General features: G+C 41.4%; 1 protein-coding gene and 1 pseudogene across 5 annotated transcripts in view; both read right to left on the bottom strand.

Moving 5' to 3' along the window:
* The window catches only part of SNX12 (sorting nexin 12), a 54,283-nt gene that overhangs the window by 21,950 nt on the left and 13,191 nt on the right, over positions 1-19,142 (bottom strand). The gene's annotated exons all lie outside the window — the stretch shown is intronic.
* Positions 3,967-9,026, bottom strand: LOC103232143 (suppressor of cytokine signaling 5-like; annotated as a pseudogene).

Genomic DNA, 19,142 nt, shown 5'->3' with positions numbered 1-19,142 from the left:
TCATATTGATAAGGATGAAAAATGATTGATAAATGATAAAGATTGAAAAACGACCTAATTCTGGCAAGTATATGGGGAAAACACATTTTTATATACTGTTAGTGGGAGTGTAAATTGGTCGACTCTAGAAGGCTATATGACTATACTATTAAAATTGTAAATATGCTTACCATTTCACACAGCAATCCATTTCTAAAAATTTATCCCACAGTAATACTCACAGAGACACACAAAGATTTACATACAAAGAGTGTAGCTTTACAATATAATCTATGCACAAAAAAGAATGCAGTAGTATTTGCAACAGTCAAACATCAGAACAATGCCTGTACAGTGAGTCCGGCAAAATGAAATAATGATCCATGTATACAATGGAACACCATGCACCTGTTAAAATCAATGAGTTGGCCGGGCGCAGTGGCTCACACCTGTAATCCCAGCACTTTGGGATGCCGAAGCGGGCAGATCACCTGAGGTTAGGAGTTCGAGACCAGGCTGGCCAACATGGTGAAACCCCATCTCTACTAAAAATACAAAAAATTAGCTGGGCGTGGCAGCAGGCACCTGTAATCCCAGCTACTTGGGAGACTGAGGAGGAAGAATCGCTTGAACCTTGGAGGCAGAGGTTGCAGTGACCTGAGATCATGCCACTGCACTCCAGCCTGGGCTACAGAGCAAGACTCCATCTCAAAATAAATAAAATAATAAAATAAAATAAAATAAAATAAAATGAGTTGGTGCTATGTGTAGTGAAACAATAAAAATGTCAAAAATGTTGAAAAGGAAGTTGCAGCACAGTATATAAAATAAAGTTTGGGCCAGGCATAGTAGCTCATGCTTGTAATCCCAGCACTTTGGGAGGCCGATGGGGGGGATCACCTGAGGTCAGGAGTTGGAGACCAGCCTGGCCAACATGGTAAAACCCCGTCTCTACTAAAAATACAAAAATTAGCCGGGTGTGGTGGCACACACCTGTAGTCCCAGCTACACAAGAGGCTAAGGCAGAAGAATAGCTTAAACCCGGGAGGCGGAGGTTGCAGTGAGCCAAGATCATGCCACTACCCTCCAGCCTGGATGACAGAGCGAGACTCTGTCAAAAAAAAAGAAAAAAGAAAAAGAAAAAAGTTGTGGACAGAGAATGAGATATTGGAATTTTATATTTTCAGATATAGAGTAATTCTGGGAAATGACAAAACCCAGAATGAGGCTAATAAATTTTCTTGCAGAAGTAGAGTGGAGAAGAGCACTAGAAATGGTCAAGGAGCTGTGAAGGTAGAGTGTTGCTCAGCCAGTTCATCCACAGGAGCATTGTGACGGGCTGGGTGGTAGACAGCAGATGCTCGAGTCTCCATAGAATATTAGGAAATATCCAAGGCGGCAATAAATGACTACATTGAGAAGGAATAAAAGGTAATATTGCAAAAGGCATGAGCCTTAAAAGAGAGGCCTTGAATGTGAGGGTTGAAAGCAAAGGTCTAAAAGCAGTGATGCCGGGCGCGGTGGCTCAAGCCTGTAATCCCAGCACTTTGGGAGGCCGAGACGGGCGGATCACGAGGTCAGGAGATCGAGACCATCCTGGCGAACATGGTGAAACCTCGTCTCTACTAAAAATACAAAAAATTAGCCGGGCGAGGTGGCGGGCGCCTGTAGTCCCAGCTACTCGGGAGGCTGAGCCAGGAGAATGGTGTAAACCCGGGAGGCGGAGCTTGCAGTGAGCTGAGATCCGGCCACTGCACTCCAGCCTGGGAGACAGAGCGAGACTCCGTCTCAAAAAAATAAAATAAAATAAAATAAAATAAAAGCAGTGATAAGGAGTAGGAATGATGATGACTTCTGGGAAACAAAAATTACAATGATTAATAACTCTCCAGTATCAGTGAGGTATAAGAAAACAGGCATTTATGCATGCTTGGTAAGAAGGTACATTAGAAAAACTTTCTGGATAAAAATTTGGCAGTATTTATCAATTTTTTTAATGTTTGTGTCATTTGACTCAGCAGTTCCAAATCCACAAATCTATCCTACAAATACATTCACATGTACCCAAACATGCATGTATTAGCATTTCACAGTGGCATTGTTTGTAAAACTGGAAACAACCTAAATGTTCATCAGTAAGGATATTTGTTCAATCAATTATGTGAGGCTTTCACTCAAGAACCATAGCAATAAAGAGGGCATACCCTGGGAGAGAAGCCAGGTTTCAGTTAAAGCAAGCAAGTGGAGAGAGAATTCAGTGAGGAAATTTAGGGTACAGTAGAGTCTATCTGCAATGGAACCAGTTTTCCAGAAAACATAGTACAAATAATTGGCAAGAGAGGCAATAGAGGGTGGATGATTGAGGGTAAGGAAAAGTGTAGAAAAACAGAAGGAAGCCCAAAGGGGTTCAGGACAGAGTAAACAAAAAGGCAGATGACCAAAAAGACTTGCAGTATTAATTGGTTTTCAGTTAACTGGACTCTTCAGTCTAAAATGCCCTTCTTTGCCCTTGAAAATCCAGGAAACTCCTACTCATTCTTTAAATCTCAGACCAAAAACTATCTTTTCCATGAAGCCTTCCCTGATGGCCTGTGGTCGAATTATGAACAAGTGCCATAGCAGTCCTATTATAGGATTTATTACTTCTGATTAGGAGTATTTAATGTGAAGCTTATGGATAGGCATCAGGGAACATGTCCACGTTTAAAATTGATGCAAAATTCTGTGTACATGTGTGCATTTTTCTAAGGGGGAAAGTCCAAAGACTTTTTTTTTTTTTTTTTTTTTTTTGCAATTTCATGCTGGTAATTTTTCTTTTTTAAAATGTGAGCCACTAATAATTTAAGAAAAATATTTAAACCAAAAGTTGCATAATATTATACACAAATTGAAACACAAGTGACTTTTACCACAGTGTATACATGCTTACATAAACTCAAATAGTTACACATTTAAAATAATTTCCATTTAACATATGAAAGTTCTGAAATACATAAAAGCATTAATATTTTCTATAAATCTACAGAAATATAGAAATATAGAATATCAATTTGCTACAACCATATAAAAACATCAAGTGCTTTCTTGGAGTTTCCAGTTTCCTCCCTAAAACACAACCTGGTCATAACAACCTGATTGCATATAAAACTTTAAAAGTAGGCTTGGGCCAAGTGTGGTGGCTCACGCCTGTAATCCCAGCACTTTGGGAGGCCAAGGTGGGCGGATCACCTAAGGTCAGGAGTTCGAGACCAACCTGGCCAACATGGTAAAACCCTATCTCTACTAAAAATACAAAAATTAGCTGGGCATGGTGGTGCCCACCTGTAATCTCAGCTACTCCAAAGACTGAGGCAGGAGAATTGCTTAAAACCAGGAGGCAGAGGTTGCAGTGAGCTGAGATCGTGCCACTGCACTCCCAGCCTGGGCAACAGAGTGAGAGTCCATCTCAAAAAAAAAAAAAAAGTAGGTTTGAATGAAGTTCTCAAACACTTTGATATATGTTCTTCAGGGACTTCAATTATAAGCAACAGAAATTATAAGTGACTTCAATCCCCATCTTGCTTTAAAATGGACAAGTCTTTGGTTAAAGTTCTATATTTGTGGCATTTGTTTTCAATTAAGATGGCCCCCAAACCAATAAGTGATACTGATATATATTTTTTTCTTTTCTTTTCTATTTTTTTTTTTTTTTTTTTTTTTTGAGACAGAGTCTCGTTCTGTCATCCAGGCTGGAGTGCAGTGGCGCAATCTCAGCTCACTGCAAGCTCCGCCTCCCGGGTTCATGCCATTCTCCTGCCTCAGCCTCCCAAGTAGCTGGGACTACAGGCGCCCGCCACCACGCCCGGCTAACTTTTTGTATTTTTAGTAGAGATGGGGTTTCACCATGTTAGCCAGGATGGTTTCGATCTCCTGACCTCGTGATCCGCCCATCTTGGCCTCCCAAAGTGCTGGGATTACAGGCGTGAGCCACCGCGCCTGGCCGGTACTGATATATTAATAGTTCACGAGACTTGATTTCATCTGCTTCTGATGTGTGGAAGGTTACAGATACTAATTTACTATAATATGTCATTGATAATTTCGATCTTTTACCCGTAAGCAGAGAAATCAATAGATTTATTATTTCTGTCAGTTTTCTGTTATAATCTAAACTGTACAATGATTTTCAGTAACTATACATACTGCTCCATAGTATATGTGACTATGATTGATAAGATGTAGAGCATTAAACTTAGAGTTAACTTATTCTGATAAGTCAATATGAGACTGTACAGTAATTCTACATTAGCTATAGTAGGTTGTTAGATAATACTTATTTTTAAAAACCCTATACCATTCCATTTACAAGAGAAATTGTTGCAAATGTATAAAACAGCAGATATACAAGGAGAACACCAAACATACTTTATTAGCACAAAAAAGCAGCCATAACAAGGCACAGCAAGCAGAAACATACATTAGCAGTCAAAGAGTTAGTGTGGCATACAAATAAAGCTTTTCTTTTTTTGTGGCCTTGGCAATTGCCATAGGGATGTAAAATAATGTTCTGTAGCAGCAGGTAAGGAAACTATGGAGCACTCACCAGTGGTATAGAGCGCATTAACAAAAAGACACAAGAATGGATTCAGCTACTTTAGGGCAAAATGTCTAGGACAGAACGGTACATTCAATTCAGTTACTAAGAAGCAAACGCTAGAACTTGATATAACTTCCAAAAGAGCTCACTCAAGTAGTATAACATTCACGTAGTATTCAAGTAGTATTACACTCAAGTAGTATTCTAAGTGACAAAGAGGTGTTAAGTAGTTATTTACAGATATAATGGTTGTACAGTACCTTTCAAATCTGCAATTTATGCTTCAGATTTTCCATTGAGAGTAAATTACACTGAAATTCTGTAAATTATACTTAAGCAATTTAGCTATGAGTGTTTACAGAAAAGAGATAAATACTGCCATCCAAATTAGTAATTACAGTTTAACAATAATCTAACATCAGCAACCATTGTAGTTACTATTATCTGATTTGTTTGGGCATCTTCTAGTCTTATTTTCTTCATGATTCACAAAACCATTATGGGCACAGGAGAAGATCCAACTTTTATGAAACAACAATTAGACTACACATTAACTTTTTTTTTTTTTGACACCAAGTTTCGCTCTTGTTGCCCAGGCTGGAGTGCAGTGGCGCAATCTCGGCTCACTGCAACCTCCGCCTCCCAGGTTCAAGCGATTCTCCTGTCTCAGCCACCCGAGTAGCTGGGATTACAGGTGCCCACCACCACACCCGGCTAATTTTCTGTATTTTTAGTAAAAACGGGGTTTCACCATGTTGGCCAGGCTGGTCTCAAACTCCTGACCTCAGGTGATCTGCCCGCTTTGGCCTCCCAAAGTGCTTGGATTACAGGCATGAGCCACCATGCCCAGTCACATCAACTTTTTAAAAAATCATATGCAAGACTATATTGCAGCAGCTGTTTTAAGTTAAAGCACTCATTTAAAAACTAATACCTGGCTGGGTGCAGTGGCTCATGCCTGTAATCCCAGCACTTTGGGAGGCTGAGGCAGGCAGATCACGAGCTCAGGAGATCGAGATTATCCTGGCTAACATGGTAAAACCCTGTCTCTACTAAAAACACAAAAAATTAGCCAGGCATGGTGGCAAGCGCCTGTAGTCCCAGCTACTCAGGAGGCTGAGGCAGGAGAATCACTTGAACCTGGGAGGCAGAGGTTGCAGTGAGCTGAGATCGCACCACTGCACTCCAGTCTGGGCGACAGAGCGAGACTCCATCTCGGAAAAAAAAAAAAAAGAAAAACTAATACCTAGGGCCTTTAAATAAAATTCTACTACTAATTTTATAAGTCCAAACTTTTAAGAATTACTATTTAGAAAACCTGGTTTACTTAACAGTATCTTTTGCAGAAGAGAAAAGAGTCTGACTGTAAATTACATCAACACTTAGGTGAATTGCACTATGCCCTTGTGGCCAGAAAATTACATTTTTTTTTTCTAAAAGAAAGGCATTATTTTATTTGTATTGGACTTCTAAAGCTTGATTTATAGTAATTATGAACATCACTACTTTTGGAAGGTTATAGAAAAACTCCTAGAAAAAATAATTTCAAACATTAGTCACACTGTTGAAATACTCATCTGATATTAATAATTTGTTCTTCAGTAAGAAATAGAATTCTTCACAGCAAATGCCCCAGAGTTGCCTCACTCAATTACTACAGCCATTAAAAACCAAACTGTTCACTAAATAGGCAAACTTGTTTTGTAGTCTTACTCAACACCTGTAGTTTGTTTTTGTTTTTGTTTCTGTTTTGACAGAGTCTTACTCCGTCTCCCAGACTGAAGTGCAGTGGAGCAATCTCGGCTCACTGCAACCTCCACCTCCCAGGTTCCAGCACTTCTCCCACCTCAGCCTCCCCAGTAGCTAGGATTACAGGCGCCCGCCACCACACCCGGGTAATTTTTTGTATTTTCAGTAGAGATGGGGTTTCACCACGTTGGCCAGGCTGGTCTCGAACTCCTAAGCTCAAGTGATCCACCTGCCTCAGCCTCCCAAAATGCTGGGATTACAGGCGTGAGCCACTGTGCCCGGCCTGAACACCTGTACTTCTATCCTCTGTTGTTCCACTAGGAACCATGTTTATCTGGGTAAGTAACAGAAGGTTGCATCTGACAGATACTAACACTAACCTTACATACTGTATGAAAAAACCTAGCACCGTTATAGGTGTATATCTGATGCACATGAAAGCAGACCAGGTTCACACCCTTTGGGGACAGGAGAGTTTACTTTGCCTTGACCGGTTCTCGTTCTAACCAGCGAACCCAAAATTTGTGTTTATAATAATACTCTTTTTAAAAATCCTGTAACATTGATGGTAAAGGAGGCCCATTAATTCCATCATAGTGCACCTGCAGATTACTGTACAACAGATATACTACAGCTAAAAAGGAAAGTCCTATCTAGTAATATAGTAAGCAACGGTTCAAAAAACATGCAATAACTGGGATCTTTATAATGTTCTTTTTTATTATACTTTAAGTGCTGGGACACATGTATAGAAGAACGTCCAGGTTTATTACATAGGTATACATGTGCCATGGTGGTTTGCTGCACCCATCAACCCATCATCTACATTAGGTATTTCTCCTAATGCTATCCCTCCCCTCGCTCCCCACCCCCCAACAGGCTCCAGTGTGTGATGTTCCCCCACACCCCGCTCCCCGCCATGTCCATGTGTTCTCATTGTTCAACTCCCACTTATGAGTGAGAACATGAGGTGTTTGGTTTTCTGTTCCTGTGTTAGTTTGCTGAGAATGATGGTTTCCAGCTTCATCCATGTCCCTGCAAAGGACATGAACTCATCCTTTTTTTATGGCTGCTATAATGTTCTTAAAGTCCTGTTATAGTGGAGGAGTGAAATAAACAGGGGTCATGAGCATCAAAACCAAAGTTGTGATTACTGCTCAATTCAGGCCTGCAGGGATCTGTTGTAGCCCCAGAAGTTCACAGAGAAGAGGCAGTCCCTTTGCCCAGTGTCCCTGAGCAAAAATGTGTCTTCGCGTTTCCCTTCTAGAAGGGCTTCTGTTTCATAACGATCCATCACTCTCCAATAACAAGGATTCCCTGTAATCTGAAGCAATGTATGTAATCAGTCTGTGTGTGGACTTCCCAAGCTCCCTGTCTGCTAACATGGGCATGTACCTCATGCTGCTTCTGCCCTCCATGGCTGCAAACACAGAGTGGCTGTATCCTCTTTCAGGTCACAATTAGCATGTGGAACTGCAGAACTGTCCCCACTTATTTCAGTCGTTCTAGGAGCTAACTTTCATCCCAGTTTATTTAATAGATTAACCTGTGCAGTCGCTTCAAATGCATGTATTTGTGCATCGGGAGGGGGATCAACCCCTTCTTCAATACTAAGCGGTCTTCTCTCTCTAAACTATCTTCATCTTCTATAGAAACTAAATATGGGGCTGGGTGAGGTGGCTCACACCTGTAATCCCAGTACTTTGGAAGGCCGAGGTGTGCTGATCACCTGAGGTCAGGAGTTCAAGACCAACCTGGCCAACATGGCAAAAACCCATCTCTACTAAAAAATACAAAAATTAGCTGGGCGTAGTGGTGGGCATCTGTAATCCCAGCTACTCAGGAGGCTGAGGCAGGAGAATCGCTTGAACCAGGGAGGCAGAGGTTGCAGTGAGCCAAGGTTGTAGTGAGCCAAGATTACACCACTGCACTCCAGCCTGGGCAATGGATCCGTCTCAAAAAAAGAAAAAAAAAAAAAAAAAAAAAAAACCCCAAAGACGGATCAAATGCATCAAAAAATGTTGAATGTGGGCTCACAGGAGCTGTATGCTGTTTAATCAAATGCCATTTTGGGGCTAAATCTGAGCCAGCAGGAAAAGGGCATTTCTCCAGCATTAATTCAGAAAGAGATTTTTCTTTAATTGGAAAAGAGAGGCTTTGACTGCTTGTTATAAGTTCTCATGGGAAAACACAAGCCCACAGTATCCTGCAGCCTGTCTCAGAGAGCGACTTCCCTTCCCTACGGTTCTTCTGGTTCTTCTGGAAACACTGTCCGTATCCTATACAGAGCTTAGCACCTCTCTTTCCTTTGAAGTCCACTTTGAGTTCTACCAAGCTTTTTATCAGTATCCAATGAATCCTGGGTCACTGTAACAGAAATGTTTCTCTTACCACCCCATGGAGCATGTCAAAAGTAGGAATCTCTTCGTGCAAGTCTTGTTCCTGGGGTAACACAAAAATCATTATCCTTTTTGATACTTATTTCAACAATTTGAGGGATTTCAGTGGCACAATGTTGGTTTCTCCTTGAAGAATTCTTTGAAGGACCTGGCGTGCCAGGTGTAAGGCAACATTTTCTCTTAAGGGACTACTTTGTTGCTGAGCAGCTGAGTCTCCTATATTGATGCTTTTTCTTCTTGACAAATATCTGTCAGAGTTCATATCCACATTTTCACTATGGCTTACTCCCTCACGACTGAAGACATTCTGTTACCTGTATTTGAAGTTATTCCACATTTCTCCCACTTTATCCACTGATTATAAAAATCATTCAGGGTGTGTGGGGCAGCCTCATTCAAGGCATCTGCAGCAAGGCAGGATGGGCAGAGGCCGCAGTCACTGACAGGTTAAGTCCACCTGCCTTCTGGTGCCACCTGTCCCCTCCGACTGCCCAGAAAGTGCAGCCTGGCTTCCTCCTGACAGAGCTCAGGGACCCCAGCTCCACTGCTTGCTCCCGCCAGGCCCCCACCCATTCCCCAGCCACCTCCCCTTCTTCACCCATTTTCCCTCCCCCTACAACCCCCCACTCCCAAGTCCACAAGTTTTGTTTTTCTGTTTTTGTTGTTGTTTGAGACAAGGTGTTGCTCTGTTGCCTAGGCTGAAGTGCACTCAGCCTCAACCTCCTGGGCTCAAGCAATCCTCCTACATCAGCCACTTGAGTAGCAGGGACCACAGGCACATGCTGCCACACCCAGCTAATCTTTTTAATTTTTGTAGAGATGAGGTCTCTCACTATGTTGCCCAGGCTGAAGTCCACCATTTTTAATGAAATGCTGGAACACTTATTGTGGTGTAATTTGCTCATCAAACATTTCCTGAGCACTTACTATATGTCAGGCACTGCAAATATAGAGATGAAACAAAAATGTCCCTACACTCAAAAAAGTTTACAGGCCAGGCGCAGTGGCTCAGGCCAATAATCCCAGCACTTTGGGAGGCCGAAGCAGGAGAATCACTTGAGACTGACCAGGAGTTCAAGACCAGCCTGGGCAGCACAGTGAGACCTCGTCTCTCCAAAAAAAAAAAAAAAAAAGAAAGAAAAAAAAATGTTAATAGCTGCAGTGAGGTTGAGGCTGCAATAAGGCATGGTTGCGCCACTGCACTCCAGCCTGGATGACAGCAAGACCCTGTCTCAAAAAAAAACAAAAGCTGACAGATGAGAAAGAAAGAGAAGTAAACACAGGATTACAAAATAATGTAAAACATAAAAGAAGCCTAAATAAAAGGAGAGACATATCATTAATGAAAACTTTAATAAATAGAGGGATATATTATCTTGGGAAAATTTAATAATGTAAAGATATCCACTCTCCCCAAATTAAGCTGAAATTTCAACATAATCTCAACTAAAATCTCAACAAGATTTTTTTGGAGAATATTTTGGCTGATTCTAAAAATCCTTGTAGAAGGAAAAGTGAACTAGTTAGGCAAGAAATGTCTGAAAACAACAGGGAAGACTTTATCAGGTATCAAAATTATGATAAAGCTATAGCAGTAATATAAAAAGTGTAATTTTGGCGTAAGAACAAACATCAGTGAAGCAAAATAGAAGGTCCAGAAACAGATTTGTGTGTATAAGGGAATTGGGTATATAATAAAGGTGGCATTTCAAGTCGTTGGAGAAAGTAAACAGTATTGTGATGATTACCTATTAGGTTGGTGCAAAATAAATTTGCCATTTTTAATGGCAAAAACTGTAATAACTTTGCACCAACCTAATATTTGAAAAAAAAATTAAGTTACAGCAATATCTCATACCATTCACAAAAGTAACTTCTAAACAGTTTAAAGAATTAAAACCAGCCAGTCGTAGTGGTTCATACTTGTAATCCTAGGACTTCGGGAGGCTGAGGTGAGAGGATCACTAGAGCCCAAGAGTTCAAGACCAGTCTGGACAACATGGCAAAAACCCCATCTCTTCAAAAAATACAAAAAAATTAGCCGGGCGTGGTGGCCTGCGCCTGTAGTCCCAGCTACTTACGAGGCTGAGGTGGGCGGATCACCTGGGCCCAGGAGGTCGAGGCTGTGGTGAGCCATGATCATGCCACTGCACTCTAGCCTGGACAACAAAGTGAGATTCTGTCTCAATAAATAAATAAATAAATAAATAAATAAATAAATAAATAAATAAATAATAGTAAATAGGCCAGGCATGGCGGCTCACGCCTATAATTGCAACACTTTGGGAGGCCAAGGCGAGCGGATCACCTGAGGTCAGGAGTTCGAAACCAGCCTGGCCAACATGGTGAAACCCTGTCTCTACTAAAAATACAAAAATTAGCTGGACATGGTGGCGGCGCCTGTAATCCCAGCTGCTCGGGAAGCCGAAGCAGGAGAATCACTTGAACCTGGGAGTGGGGGGTTGCAGTGAGCCAAGATCACGCCACTACACTCCAGCCTGGGTGACAGAGCGAGACTGCGTCTCAAAAAACAAAATAAATAAATAAATAAAAATAATAATAATAATAAATAGGCCAGGCGCGGTGGCTCATGCCTGTAATTGCAGCATTTTGGGAGGCCGAGGCAGGTGGATCACCTGCGGTCAGGAGTTCGAGACTAGCCTGGCCAACATGGTGAAACTCCATCTCTACTGAAAATACAAAAATTAGCTGGGCATGGTACCACAGGCCTGTAATCCCAGCTACTCGGGAAGCTGAGGCGGGAGAATCACTTGAACTGGGAGGCAGAGGTTGCGGTGAGCCGAGATCACGCCACTGCACTCCAGCCTGGGCGACAGAGTGAGACTCCGTCTCAAAAATAATAATAATAATAAATAAAAATAAATAAAAGAAGCCAGTCTCAAAAGCTTATATACTGTATGATTACATGACAGGTTCGAAAAGGCAAAACTATAGTGACAGAAAACAGGCAGTGATTACTGGGAAGTAGAGGGGAGGAGTAGGCTATAAAGGAGAACTGGGAATTTTTTGAGGTGATGAAACTATTCTATATCTTCACTGTATTGGTTGTTACATGACTTTTTTTTTTTTTGAGACGGAGTTTCACTCTTGCTGCCCAGGCTGGAGTGAAATGGCACGATCTTGGCTCACCACAACCTCCGCCTCCCGGGTTCAAGCGATTCTCCTGCCTCAGCCTCCCGAGTAGCTGGGATTACAGGCATGCACTACCACGCCCGGCTAATTTTGTATTTTCAGTAGAGACGGGGTTTCTCCATGTTGGTCAGGCTGCTCTCCAACTCCTGACCTCAGGTGATCCACCTGCCTCGGCCTCTCAAAGTGCTGGGATTACAGGCATGAGCCACCATGCCCGGCCAGTTGTTATATGACTTTATGCATTTGTCAGCACCTGCAGAAACATATACTCAAGACGAATTTTACTGTATGTAAGTTTACCTTAATTAAGAAATGAAAAAGTGTATAATCCCAGCACACATCCATGCATCTATGCGTGCATGAACATACACACACATTTAGAAATGTATGAGAACGAACACACAAGGACATTTTCAGAGGTGATGGACATGTTCATTATCTCGATTGTGGTAATAGTTTCATGGGTGTGTACATATGTCCAAATTCATCAAATTATATACTTTGAGGATGTGCAGTTTAGTGTACATCAATTATACCTCAATAAAGCTGTAAGAAAAAGGGGGGAAGAAACACATGAGAAGAAAATATAAATGAACATGCTTAAAACCTTGGAGCAAGAACACTTAAGACTAAAAAAGCAAAAGCTGGGCCAGGTGCAGTGGTTCACGCCTATAATCCCAGCACTTTGGGGGCCAAGGCGGGCAGATCACTTGAAGTCAGGAGTTAGAGACCACCCTGGGCAACATAGTGAGACCCCATCTCTACAAAAATAATTTTTTTTTTTAATTAGCCAGGTATAGTGGCATGTGCCTATGGTCCCAGCTACTGGGGAAGCTGAGGTGGGAGGATTGCTTGAGCCCAGGAGTTCAAGGTTACAGTGAGCTATGATTGCACCACTATACTACAACCTGGGCAACAGAATGAGACTTGTCTCTATGAAAAAACAACAAAAAAGTAAAAGCCATAAAGAAAAGGAATAATGTATCTGACTACATCAAAATTTAAAGTTAATAAACATGAAAAAATACTTAAATTCACTAATAATCAGAAAACTGTGAATAAAGAGGAGATATTTTTTGCCTGACAGACTAACAAAAGTTTAAGAGATTGATATCAAGTGTTGGCAGGAGTGTAGGGAAATAGGTACTCTCATATACCATCTTAGTTTTCATTTTTTTGAATATCATTTCTGGCACAAAAAAAGGACTCATATACCATTGTTAGAAGTATTTGGCCTTTTTGAAGAGCAATTTTGCAGTAATAAAATGTAAAATGTACATACCCTTTGATCCAGTAACCCAGTAATTCTACTCTTCAGTACCTACCTTAGAGAAACATTGTCCATAAAAAAGAGTTAATGGCAAACAACAATCCCAAACTGGAATCCACTTCAATCAGTGCTTCTCAAACTATCTGTAGTAACCAGGTGCAGTGGTTCACTCCTGTAATCCCAGCACTTTGGGAGGCCAAGGTGGGAGGACTGCTTGAGGCCAGGAATTCGAGACCAGCCTGGGCAACACAGCAACATCCCATCTTCAGTAAAAAACTAAAATGAAAACCATGTGTGGCAAAAGATCAGGGATTTGGTTTTTTTTTTTTTGTTTGTTTGTTTTTTGAGACAGGATCTTGCTCTTTTTCCCAGGCTGGAGTGCAGTGGTATGATGATAGCTCACTGCAGCCTTGACCTCCCAGGCTCAAATAATCCTCCTGCCTCAGCTTCCTGAGTAGGTGGGACTACAGGCACATGCCACCATGCCCAGATAATTTTTAAAATTTTTTGTAGAGATGAGACCTCACTTGGTTGCCCAGGCTGGTCTCAAGTGATCCTCCTGCCTGGGCCTCCCAAAATGCTGGGATTACAGGCATGAGCCACCACGCCTGAGCCAGTTTGGGTTTTTGTTGTTGTTGTTTTGTTTGTTTGTTTTTTTTTTTGGTAAATTTGCAATCCATCACGGACTGATATCTTTGTAAAGAAAAAACAAATTACTAGAAAAGTGATCATTCACTTAGATGTCATGGCCACATGAAACTGCTATAAAAGGTTTTAAATGCCTATCCTCGGTTCCTATACTTATCTCCTTGTGTACAGGTGATAGTTCACGACTGGCACCAGCCTATGGAATACAGTTTGAGTAGCACTGATATAAATGTCCATCAGAAGGGAAGTGAGAACTACTATATGACCCAACAATTCCACTTCAGGATATATACCCAAAAGAATTGAAGGCAGAAATGTAAACAGATATCTGTATACCTATATTCATAGTAGCATTGTTCACAATAGACAAAAGGTGGAAACAACCCAAGTGTCCTTGACAGACGAATGGACACACAAAACATGGTATGTATGTATATACACACACTTTGGAATATTACTCAACCTACAACATGAATGAACCTTGAACACATTATGCTAAGTGAAACAAGCCAGTCATGGCCTGGCACAGTGGCTCCTGCCTGTAATCCCAGAATTTTGGGAGGTCAAGGCGGGCAGATCATTTGTGTTCAGCCTGGTCAACAGGTTGAAACTCCATCTCTACTAAAAATACAAAAATCAGCCAGGTGTGGTGGAGCGTGCCTATAGTCCCAGCTACTCTGGAGGCTGAGGTGGGAGAATTGCTCGAACCCAGGAGGCAGAGGCTGCAGTGAGTAGAAATCACACCACTGCACTCCAGCATGGGCAACAGAGTGAGACTCCATCTCAAAAAAAAGAAATAAGCCGGTCACGAAAATACAAATACCATATGGTTCCACTTATATAAGGTTACCTATAATAGTCAAATTCATAGAAACAGAAAATAGAAAGGTGGTTGCTAGGGCTGGGGGAGGGGACAATGGGGAGTTATTGTTTTGAGTTTCAGTTTGGAAGATGAAAAAATTCTGGAGATGGATAGTGGTAATGGTTATATAACAATGTAAATGTACTTAATGCCACTGAAATGTTTCCTTAAAAATGGTTAAAATGGTAAATTTTGTTACATATACATTTACAATAATATATGTGTGATATACTCAACCAAAACATCCCAACAGATCAACTGTAAAGGCAGATATGAGACTCCAGATGTCTGGAGTATTATTATTATTAAGCCAGACATTAATGAGACTTGTTAAAAAAAAAAATTTACTCTTCTCAATAATATTTCTTGCTTTGGAAAAGTTATTTTGCTTTTTTTTTTCTTTTTTGAGACAGAGTCTCGCTCTTGTCACCCAGGCTGGAGTGCAATGGTGCAACCTCTGAAACCTCCACCTCCCGGGTTCAAGCGATTCTCCCACCTCAGCCTCCCGAGTAGCTGGGATTACAGGTGTATGCCACCACACCCAGCTAACTTTTGTATTTTTAGTAGAGATAGGGTTTCACCATGTTGGCCAGGCTGTTCTCGAACTCCTGACCTCAGGTGATCCGCCTGTCTCAGCCTCCCAAAGTGCTGGGATTACAGGTGTAATCCCAGTTTTAATTTCTGGGATTAAAACCACCACACCCGGCCAGTTTTAATTTCATTGAATAGAGAGAGCCATAAACCTACATAAACAAATTCTGTTAGGAATGTCAAGGGGTCCTGCAATCAAAAAGTTTGCAAACCACTGTACTAGAGAAACTGTCATGTTCAGGAATGTTCATAGGAGTACCACTTGCAAAAGCAAAATATTGAAAAAATCTAGTAGTCTATCAATAAGGAAATTGTTAAATAAACTGTTTTATAGCCATACTATGGCATAATACATCACTTTTTTAAAAAAGAAGTAAATCTGCCCGGGTGCGGTGGTTCACACCTGTAATCCCAGCACTTTGGGAGGCCAAGGCAGTTGGATCACTTGAGGTCAGGAGTTTGAGACCAGCCTGGCAAACATGATGAAACCCTATCTCTACTAAAAAATAAAATAATATAAAATAAAATAAAAAGTAAACCTAGATGTACCAAAATAAAAATGTTTCCAAAACACTGAATGAAAAAACTTGTGGTGTATGTACAGTAGGGTATAATTTTTGTTAAAATAAAAATACAACACAATGTAGTTTCTATGATAACTAGAAAAAAAGACCTGGAAGGCTGCCAGGATACACACCAAACTGTTAATAGCAGTTACTCTGGGGAAGAGGGAAAGAGGACAAGGATTGTGGGTAATGGCCAAAGTGTTAGCCCCATATATGTATAGTGTTTTGATTTTTTTTTTTTTTTTTACAAGGAGAATGTACTGGTGTAATTAATTAGAAAAATAAATAAAAGCAACAAGGTCAAACCCACTGACATTGAGGAAGGGGACTTTCTGAGTACAGGCTGTAAGGGCTAATCTACTTACTGCAGTGGTCTTAGAGCTGATGAGTCTAGGAAGGAGCCACAAGGGGTGAAATCAGGCAACAGAGGCGGCGGCTGGCTGAAATGGTGGAGGCCACCTAGACGGCGGAACTTTCTGGGTCACACACTTCCTGCTCCCTTCCTGAGACTTAATACAAAAAAGGCCTTCACAGCCGCAGAGTGCAGCCTCTCCCGCTTCCGCCGCGAATCGGGTCACAATGCTCGCAATGAAGAACTTCATCCTGAGGCCCGCAAAGTATTGTCCCATTCCCTGGTCCCTGATCCCCACTCCCCAGGCCCATGACTTCAATGGCCCCATCCCAGGAAGAGCTCCGGGCTGGCGTTTGTGGAACGAAACCGACAGCCTAAGGGAGGACCTTCCTAAGGGCTGGACAAGCGGACTACGGCCTCATTCACCGCGGCACAACCAGAGACATTCTGAGACGCCAGAAGTGTGACCGTGACCGGGGTAGAGGATACCTAGGTTGCAGGAAAGCGCAGTTACCAACTCGGGCCTCTGGAGCTCCAAGGAAACTGGCTGACAGCTCCAGGGGCGCGGGCAGGCCTCACTTTCGAAAGCAGCGCCACAGCGTTTCTATTGGTCTTCCATTCCAGCCAACCAGCAGGTTTCCCTGTGTTCCACCCCTCAACTAAGAGGCCAATCAGAAGAGGGTATGTGCTTCCCACTGTGTACGACAGGTATGTACACAGGTATGTGTACGACCAATTAAAGCTTATTTCTGACTAACACGTGGACAGCCAACCAGAAGGCCTGGTAATCCTCCTCTTATTATGGTCACCATCACGGTCTTGGTCCCCATCCTTGTTCCATCCCTGCATGGAATCAAAGGTATGGATCTGGGAGAAATAACTAGACGGGGGTCCAAGCTGGAGGGATAGTGGCTCAAGAGACCAAGTTATATTTCCCCGAGTATCAAAGCAGCTTGGCCATGAGATCAGACGAGCATGTAGTTGAGCTGTCAGTACTGCTCTGGGCTTGACCTCAAGTAATGACAATCTGAAAAAGGTACTGGTTGTGAGAGCGCCTCAGATAATGTTGCTTTGTCACTAGACTAATCGCTTCATCTTCCCCCAGAGTCAGATGGGAAGAAACTTACACTCAGGGCCTTTAATTAAGTGTGATGGTTTATTTATGGTGAAGAGTGGTCAGTATCCTCAATTAGCAACAATAGATACTGCCTCTAGAACGACCAAAAGTAAATGTGTGGGGAAACTAAAACCTGACAGTGGTATCATTACAACTAAACATACCAGAAAACGCAAATTAAAACCATGAAATACGATTTTCACCAAATAGTTTGGATAATTATCAATTGTTTAAGTTTTTACCACTTTTGCAAGTAAACTTTTTGTGAACAGAATTTCCCCACTTTGGGTGGGGAAACATTCTCATTTGCTGTCACTGGAAGCCTAAACTGCATTCTTTAAGAAAACAATTTCGCTTTAGCTATCAAAATGTAAAATGAGGCCAGGCACAGTGGCTCATGCCTGTAACACCAACACTTTGGGAGGCTGAGGCAGGAGAATTGTTTGAAGCCAGGAGTTCGAGACCAACTTGGGCAACAAAGTGAGACCACCCCCTCCCCCATCTCTACACACACACACACACACACACAGTAAAAGGCACACACTTTTTGACCCAGCAATTCCTTCTCTCAAAATCTATCCTACAGAAATATTTATACGCTGGAGCAAGGTTATATGTAGCATTATTTATAATAGTGAATGATTGGAGACAAATTTGCATCAATAGGTGAATCATTAAATTGTGATACAACCATACCATGAAATATTATGCAGTCATTTTTTAAATGAGGTAAATTTCCAGGTATTAATGCAAGAGGAAGTCCAGAATACAATGCAAAGTGAAAAAAAGTTGCAAAACGGTACATATAATATCCCATTTTGTTTAAAAAAACCTATATACAAATGTGTGGGTATTCATATATGTATATATGTGTATATTAATATATAAACACACACAGAACAACATCTGGGAAGACACGCACCAAATTAAGTTATTCTTGGAGAATGGGAGTGGTGAGAGGGACTAAGGAAAAATCTTTCACTTTTTACTTTACACATTTATGTTTTGCTTGAATTTTGTTGACTGACATTAATAATTTTTGAATTTTTATCACCACAATGAAACATTTTAACAAAATAGGCACTTTTGTAATCAGATCAATAGAGTTATAATGTATGTGTTTTAAATAAAAATAGCTCCATGGGGGCTGGGTGCTATGGCTCACACCTGTAATCAATCACAGCACTTTGGGAGGTCGAGGTGGGAAGATCACAAGGTCAGGAATTCGAGACCAGCCTGGTCAATATGGTGAAACCCCGTCTGTACTAAAAATACAAAAATTAGCTGGGCGTGGTGGCGTGCCCCTGTAGTCCCAGCTACTCTGGAGGCTGAGGCAGGAGAATCGCTTGAACCTGGGAGGCAGAGGTTGCAGTGAGCCGAGATCATATCACTGCACTCTGGCCTGGGCGACAAAGCAAGACTCCGTCTCAAAATAATTAATAAATAAATAAATAAATAAATAAATAAATAGATAAATAAATAACTCCATGGGGTGACTACTTCATTTTAAAGAAGACCTAGGATACAATTAGGACAACCGTAAACCAAATCAACTCTGAGTTTCAATGGGGGTATACTCATGACTTGATATAACAGGATGTGGGCAAACAAAATCTAATCAGGATAATCGTTCATTTCTGGAAGAAAAAACTAACTACACTACAACAAACTCCATCATATGCAGGAAAAATTGTGCTTTCACTTTTTTGGTGGCATCACCTCCAATGTTTACTCAACTCCTTGGCAAGGGTGGGAAATCATAAAAAGCTAGAGATTTAAGATATCTCAGAGATCATTTAGTCAAAATCCCTCATTTAGTCGAAATCCCTCATTGTATAGTTCAGAAAACAGGCCTAAAATGGTGAAGCAATTCAACTAAG

The sequence above is a fragment of the Chlorocebus sabaeus genome, chromosome X (assembly GCF_047675955.1).
Source record: "Chlorocebus sabaeus isolate Y175 chromosome X, mChlSab1.0.hap1, whole genome shotgun sequence".
Lineage (NCBI taxonomy): Eukaryota > Metazoa > Chordata > Mammalia > Primates > Cercopithecidae > Chlorocebus > Chlorocebus sabaeus.
The sequence above is the reverse complement of the archived record's forward strand: the minus strand, read 5'-3'. Positions and strand labels throughout refer to the sequence as shown.